General features: G+C 36.5%; 1 long non-coding RNA gene across 1 annotated transcript; it reads left to right on the plus strand.

Annotated features, from left to right (window-relative positions):
- Nucleotides 1–998: 998 nt before the first annotated feature.
- LOC124266306 lies at nucleotides 999–3,063 on the plus strand. The gene is made up of 2 exons (XR_006895729.1): nucleotides 999–1,606; nucleotides 2,416–3,063. It is a non-coding gene; the product is annotated as an uncharacterized LOC124266306 (long non-coding RNA).
- Nucleotides 3,064–7,967: the final 4,904 nt, after the last annotated feature.

Consider the following 7,967-nt stretch of genomic DNA (forward strand, 5'->3'; position numbering starts at 1 on the left):
TACTCATGAGAGAGATTGTGTTAGTGGCAAATAGGTGATTTTTCAAAACCCTGTCAGTAGTAGGCAATATACGTTCTGCTGGACGTAAAACTTCATCAGGTAAGTAATTTACCTATTGAGCTCAAAACATGCACGTGTATTAGACATGCTTATACCATGTTCATTCTTTTCAGTTCTACACCTAGATCTACGTATACCATTCCCTGTATTATAAGTTTACTTATCTAATTATATGTGATGTCAGCTCAATATATCTAAGTGAGCGAGTTTAGTATTACGCCGCACTCGGCAATATTCCAGCTATATGGCGGTATTTTTCCAATTATACCAGTACATCTTTTTTATCATTTTATTACCATTAAAACAATTATAACATAAGTAGGGAAATATTAAGAAGTAGAATACCTCCCAGAGAGGTATGACCTACATTCTATCACGTGATCAATGACCTTGACCTTGACCTTAATACCCACCCACATCATGAGTGGCTAAAACTGATCACGTGACAGATGACGTCACACATTCCAGAACCCGTGAGTCATTCATGACGTCATACTTTCTTTGATCTAAGCTATGACTCTCACCTGTGTAAACAGAGTAGGTTAATGACTTTCACCTATGTCAACGGGGTCATCCTCGTGACGGGTGTGTGTTTGTTCACGACATTCCAGAGCCCGTGAGTCATGGTACAGTGTATAGAAGATGGTAATTCAATCCACCTGGGTCAACAGACGTGGGTGTGTTTTGAACTGAAGGAACAAAGAGGTGCATATATGCCAACATCATTGTTTATTCATAAAACCTTTTTTTTTTTTACTTCCTCTTAAAAGCTTTTAAAGAAGGAAACTTGAGTGGATAGGTGTGGCCTAGTTGTAAGGCGTCGCCTATTTGTTCTCATGATGGGTTTTGGATGGAAGGGTGTGTTTCTAAGTGGAAACATCTGTGTCATCATTTTTAACAAAAAAGTGGGTGGGGGTAACTATTGTTTTTGGGAACACAATGGACTTGTGTCAACATGGGCAACTGATATATAAACTTCAATCCCACTCTGATTTGTGTTGGTGATTCTCAAACAGCCTCTGTGAGTCTTTCTCCTGCCAGTCTTCATCTACCTTCTAGCTTACTGACATCATCGTCTATCAGAATGGCCAAATACCTAAGCTGGGCATCCACTGAAGTCCTGAACTATTGTGACAAGGAGGCCTACAAACCTGAGTAGTCACCTTGTCCCATCAAGAACTTATGAATAAGTTCGATGAAGATAGGATGCATCAGAAACGGTATATTAGATGTAAGGTTAGTGAACTTCCTACCTACCGTCTGCTTCGAATTGAATCCACGATTAAGGTTACAATTGAAGAAGATAGCCTTTGGAAGTTGATTCTGACACCTGCTATGAAGAAAGGGGAGGACACAAGCTACGACATTCTCCTCAATGGCCAGTATACAGAGACACTGGAGACATCCACGCACTCTAATGTTCATGGGGCAAGGAAGATTAAAAAAAATAGGACATACAATAAAATTCAATTTCTTCTGTACCCAAGAGGAAAGCTACGATGAAGACACAGAGGCTGTCCGAGAATCATCACAGACATTGAAATAGGTGAGTAATACATTAAGAATTATTAAATGTTTTGAAATGATATCAACTTTTGAGGAACGCTTTTGAGATGTAAACTGTAAATAAATAAAATGTTGTCCTTCTTATTTCTACTTTAAATCTCCTTCAACTTTTCAGTTTGCCCTTCGTGATGTTATAGGTGACAATTCCTCAATATCATAATGTGATTGACAGTGGAAACCTCCTAAGTAATGACTTCTTAACTAAAGAAGTCTGATAAGTAAACATTATTCTTTGGTCCAGGTAAATATCTTCCTGTAGTCTCAAGAAGAAAGTGACTTAACAAAATAGACTGGGCAACTAAATAAGCAGTATACAAGTACCTATACATGCATGTGTTTGTCATCTGCAAGCTTGGATAAGTAAAGTACAAGATAAGTTAACAGTTTTGACTGATCTCTTGAAATATTACTTATCAGGTTTCCACTGTATGTCACAAAGGGTAGAATGAATGCATGCATATGTGTATAATTATCTCTGCTAAGTCATATTGTTTCTGATAGATGTCTTCTATTTTATCTTACAAAGAACACACTGTTTCAAAATAGGATGGTGTTCCTTTAGATTTTGTTTGTTTTCTACGTGAATAAACTACAAATCCTGTGTATTTAATTCTGCAGCATGTCATAGGCAATCAATGATCAAAAAGTCAATCAACTACACAACTACCACAGGAACCTAAATATATACACATATATTTCTTTTGACAAACGTTAATATGGAAAAACGAATGCTTAGAAGATAGGTTTATTGTATACTATATTGAAAAAAAATAAATCCTGTCATTTCAGGTGTTGTGCAGGACAAGATCTCAAGCACCAATCCAGTCAGTGGATACATCAGTACTACTCATCAACATAAATATGCACCTAGTTAGACAATTGTATCAAGGGATTACAAATGGACCATTATTGCAATTATTGATGTTATTAATCTGTGTGTTGTGCTGGGACAAGATCTAGAGTCGGAAACACCAATCCAGTCAGTTGATACAGTGACACTATTCATCAACATAAATATGCACCTATTTAGACAATTGCTTATCAAGGGATTACAAAATGGAACATTATTCCAATGATTGAAATTGTTAATCTGTGCGTTGTGCAGGACAAGATCTAGAGTCTGAAGCACCACCCCAATTAATATAGTGAAACCGTTGATCAACATAGACCCCTATTGAGGCAGCTGATTATCAAAGGATTACAAATGGAACATTATTACAATTATTGGTATTATTCATCTGTGCATGTATATGAACTGTAATATTTTCTTAAATATTCATTGCTATTCATTCTTCGACTTTACTTCATCAAACTATGCTTATCCCACACGGTGTAATGCACATGTACGACAAATAAAACCTCATTAGTATTATTGTTATTATTAAACTATGCATCTATATAAACCATGTAATTCTATTAAATATTCATTGCTATTCATTTTTTTTGTTGTTGTTGTTGTTGTTGTGACTTTTACTTATCAAACTAGCACGGTTTGGAACTGGACCAGGGGGTCTAACGGCTTCATTTGAGTTGAATTCCCATTTTAGTCGCCTTGTACGACAAGCATGGGATTACTGAGGTACTATTCTTACCAGTGCCCAAAGACACTCCCCTGAAACCCCCACAGGATCGAAAGAAAGTAGAAACATGTCACTAGATCTATATGATTCATCAAAGCAGGAATTGTTTTTCTTAATTTATATGAAAGCAACACTACATCAATTCCGACAATCAGTGCAGTAAAACATCAATCTATTTTCTCAGTTCATGTGCAGGTATCCAAGAAATGATATACTATTAAATTCAAACAGTCAAGGAACCCTCTTCTGTGAAAAGTAACTGTGACAATGAAAGATATGTAACCACTCATTAAATATCTGGAAGCTGAAAAAAAAACCAAACAACTCAAACATCTTTATACAAATACATAGGTAAATGTACAATCATACTTTAGACTCACCTTTATAAATGTCCATATTGCCTCCGAAATTTCTCTATCCAAAACAAACTTCGGGCAGCAGCACATCTCTCTATCAAGTCTTTCATTTCGTCCACTGTTAATAAATGGACATTGATCGAAGAAGGATTTGAAATGGATAGAGTTTCACCAACCCTATCAAACGAAAATTCCGTGTTGTCCACCCTCCTAATGAGTCCACAACAAAAATTTGGATTAACTGTCCTTGCTCTATAAATTAGGACTTCATCAAGGAAGTTCGTTAAAATGTCCGATAAAGAGCCACACACTTGATAATTCAAAATTAAGTCTTGATGAATTGTAACTTCAAAATTTCCAGTTGCATCAAAAGTATAACTAAACATCATATTTTTTTTCCCATGTCCAAACACATTCACACACACAAAACAATGCAGTTTGAGGAATGAAATACAACCTTGGAGCAACACTCTTATGTAAAACAAAGTTTCTTCAAATGAATATACCATATGGGGTGAGTGCAATACTGGGCTTGACAGAAAGTCTTTGTGTTTAATGCTTTGAGGTCGTTGCCCCTTTTACGATTTCAAGCACACATGTGTCACATGTGCTGTTCACAGTTGTTACTATACTGACGGGCAAAAGAAACTTGGCCTCCCAGTTGATTTTATCATATGTTTGTTTTCATTTGCACATATCTCAAAGTGCAGACAGGTATTATCAGAAAAAACGAAAAGTACTGACAATTAGTCAACGCTCAAAGAATACGACTGCATGGGTTTTTTAATTTTGAAATAAAATTTAATTTTAACATTTCAAAAATTAAATTTTCACAATTTTAATTTTATGAAATGTTGCTGGACATCTTGGGCGTCTTATCCTGAAAATCAATTCATTTTTATTTGTTGGTACTAATTTATAACAGCTTAAACATTGTAGGTGTAATGGCGGTGCAATTTTCATTTCTCACCCAGTCTTCAATAAACCCATTTTAAATATGCCCACAAAATCACTCAACCATAGTTTTGGTGCAAATTGTTGTAGAAATGGTTGATGATTAGTTAGACGTAATCAAATTTATCACAGCTTCCTTTACCTTTAGTTTCCATCACAAAATGCATAGGCCAAGTTTCTTTTGCCCGTCAGTATATTTATAACCGACACCAGATCTGAGCGTTAGCGATCTTTTAAGAAAAGGTCAAGTTTCCATTTTAGAACAATGACGTCATGTTACTATTTTTTAGCCAACATCAGATCTGGACGTTTTAGGATCATTTAAAAACAGGTCTAGTTTCTATTTTAGAACCATGACGTCATGTTCCTATTTTTAGCCGACACCAGATCTGAACGTTCCAGATCATTTTAAGAAATAGGGCTAGTTTCCATTTTTAGAACCATGACGTCATGTTACTATTTTTAACCGACATCAGATCTGGACGTTTCGGATCGTTTTAAGATAATAGGTTAAGTTTCTATTTTTAGAACCATGACGTCATGTTACTATTTTTAGCCGACATCAGATCTGGACGTTTCGGATCGTTTTAAGAAAATAGATCAAGTTTCTATTTTTAGAACCATGAGGTCATGTTACTATTTTTAGCCGACATCAGATCTGGACGTTTCGGATCGTTTTAAGAAAATAGATCAAGTTTCTATTTTTAGAACCATGAGGTCATGTTGCTATTTTTAGCCGACATCAGATCCGAACGTTTCAGATCCTTTTAAGAAAATAGGTCAAGTTTCTATTTTTAGAACCATGACGTCATGTTACTATTTTTAACCGACATCAGATCTGGACGTTCCAGACCATTTTAAGAAATAGGGCTAGTTTCTATTTTTAGAACCATGACGTCATGTTACTATTTTTAGCCGACATCAGATCTGGACGTTCTATTTTTAGAACCATGACGTCATGTTACTATTTTTAACCGACATCAGATCTGGACGTTTCGGATCGTTTTAAGATAATAGGTCAAGTTTCTATTTTTAGAACCATGAGGTCATGTTACTATTTTTAGCCGACATCAGATCCGAACGTTTCAGATCCTTTTAAGAAAATAGGTCAAGTTTCTATTTTTAGAACCATGACGTCATGTTACTATTTTAACCGACATCAGATCTGGACGTTCCAGACCATTTTAAGAAATAGGCTAGTTTCCATTTTAGAACCATGACGTCATGTTACTATTTTTTAGTCGATATCAGATCTGGACGTTCTATTTTTTAGAACCATGACGCCTTCATGTTACTATTTTTTTAACCGACATCAGATCTGGACGTTTCGGATCGTTTTAAGATAATAGGTCAAGTTTCTATTTTTAGAACCATGACATCATGTTACTATTTTTAGCTGACATCAGATCTGGACGTTTCGGATCGTTTTAAGATAATAGGTTAAGTTTCTATTTTTAGAACCATGATGTCATGTTACTATTTTTAGCCGAGCATCAGATCTGGGCGTTCCAGATCATTTTAAGAAATAGGGCTAGTTTTCTATTTTTAGAACCATGACGTCATGTTACTATTTTTAACCGACATCAGAATCTGGACGTTTGGATCGTTTTTAAGATAATAGGTTAAGTTTCTATTTTAGAACCATGGCGTCATGTTACTATTTTAGCTGACATCAGATCTGGGCGTTCCAGACCATTTTAAGAAATAGGGCTAGTTTCTATTTTTAGAACAATGACGTCATGTTACTATGTTTAGCTGACACCATATCTGGAGGTTTAGGACCATTTTAAGAAAAAGGTCAAGTTTCTATTTTTAGAACCATGACGTCATGTTACTATTTTTAGCTGACACCAGATCTGAACCTTTTCGGAACATTTTAAGATAAAGATCAAGTTTCCTTGCGAGGAATGACCTCATGTTGCTTTTCTTTCCCACGCGATTTGGATGAATGAAAACACCTGCAAGAACATTGTCAACAAATGACGAATGGGTAAGGAATGCAAGCAGTGCATTGTTAGACCGATGCATTTATGTACAAGTAAACAGTTGAATTTAAAGAGGAAACAGCTTCATCAACATGAGTGTATTGTTGTATGCATTCAGTATTATGTGCACCCGGCTTATTTTGCTGAAGACCACTTGTTTGACATGAATTTCTGAAGCCTTGTCTGTCTGATATCTTTCCATCCTACCATGTATGATCTTCAGTCGATACTTTCTTGGATCAACCATCATGTCGAGAAGAATGGTATTTTTTTTTCTGCTTTGACTTGTCATTGACAACACATGTATGTACCTTTTAACATGGGTGGCACCAAGGTTTTCTGCTCACATCAGACATTCTATCAAGAAGGATGTATTTTATGCCTTGACAAGTAATTGTAAACCTGTGTATGAACCTTTTAACACTGTGAGAGGAAGTAAGCACATTAAACCAATCTGGTGAATATTTATCTTGACACACACCCTTAGTTGTCCTTTCCACAAGATGTATTTGTTCAGTAAACACAACTATGACACAAGACTGAGTCCACATGTTTATGAAATGCAGTATTTTACTCAACATGAACACAAACAACACAAAGTCTATTTCCATTTTGCTAAACTTTATTAAAAAAAAAAAAAAAGTACAATGTTGTATCTTAGAGTCATAACATTCTAAAATGTTTCCAATCTTCTAAAGTCGGTCACTCCAGGAACTCCGAGACCCAGGTTTGCTTTTCACATGCAGCCTTTTTGCTTCATTATTTCCACTGCTCGACCTCATGAGACGCTTTGGCACTCGCAAACTGCGTAGGACTTTGCGAAATTCCTTATAGCCAATTGGTCTTTTGGTCAGAGGAGCACCTAGAATAGCAAAGCGAACCAGTTTCACGAGGTTTGAACTCTTTAGCCATTTTCCATCCATTGACATCATTTCCAAATTTTCATTCACTCGTAGATTCAAGTGATTGAATTTTCTTCCTGAGAAAAGAGCCACAGATTCACTAGCTTCCCCACCGTTTGGCAGAAGAAATGTTCTTGAGAGTCGATCCGAAAGCAACAAGCTTTCATCCTTGATGGTGATTGATTGGTGATTTTTGTCATCGATTGACCATCGTCCACCTGCTCAGTCACTGTCGAAGAGGCTGTCTGTGTCTGTATCTGTGAGTGCGTCCGTGTCTGCAATGTCGGTGGTGTCTCGTATCTTCTCAGCGATGCTGCTGACTCTTGGTCTTCTCGTTCCGACAACAGTCTCTGATACGTCTCTCTCGTCAGCAGGACCATGGGCTTGCTCATGATGAGGTTTGGTGTCTTTGACTTTCAAGCAAGCAGCATGGTCAAACAATGCCCTAATGCAGAAACGTAGAACGTTGTGATGTATGATTAATACCTGACGTTTTTCACGAGCTCCTACCGTCTTGCTTCCCAATGTTCGAATGAGATTCTTGTGTCTTCGCAATCTTGTTTT

Source organism: Haliotis rubra, unplaced genomic scaffold (genome assembly GCF_003918875.1).
Source record: "Haliotis rubra isolate DU_JTF1 unplaced genomic scaffold, ASM391887v1 Scf1246, whole genome shotgun sequence".
NCBI lineage: Eukaryota > Metazoa > Mollusca > Gastropoda > Lepetellida > Haliotidae > Haliotis > Haliotis rubra.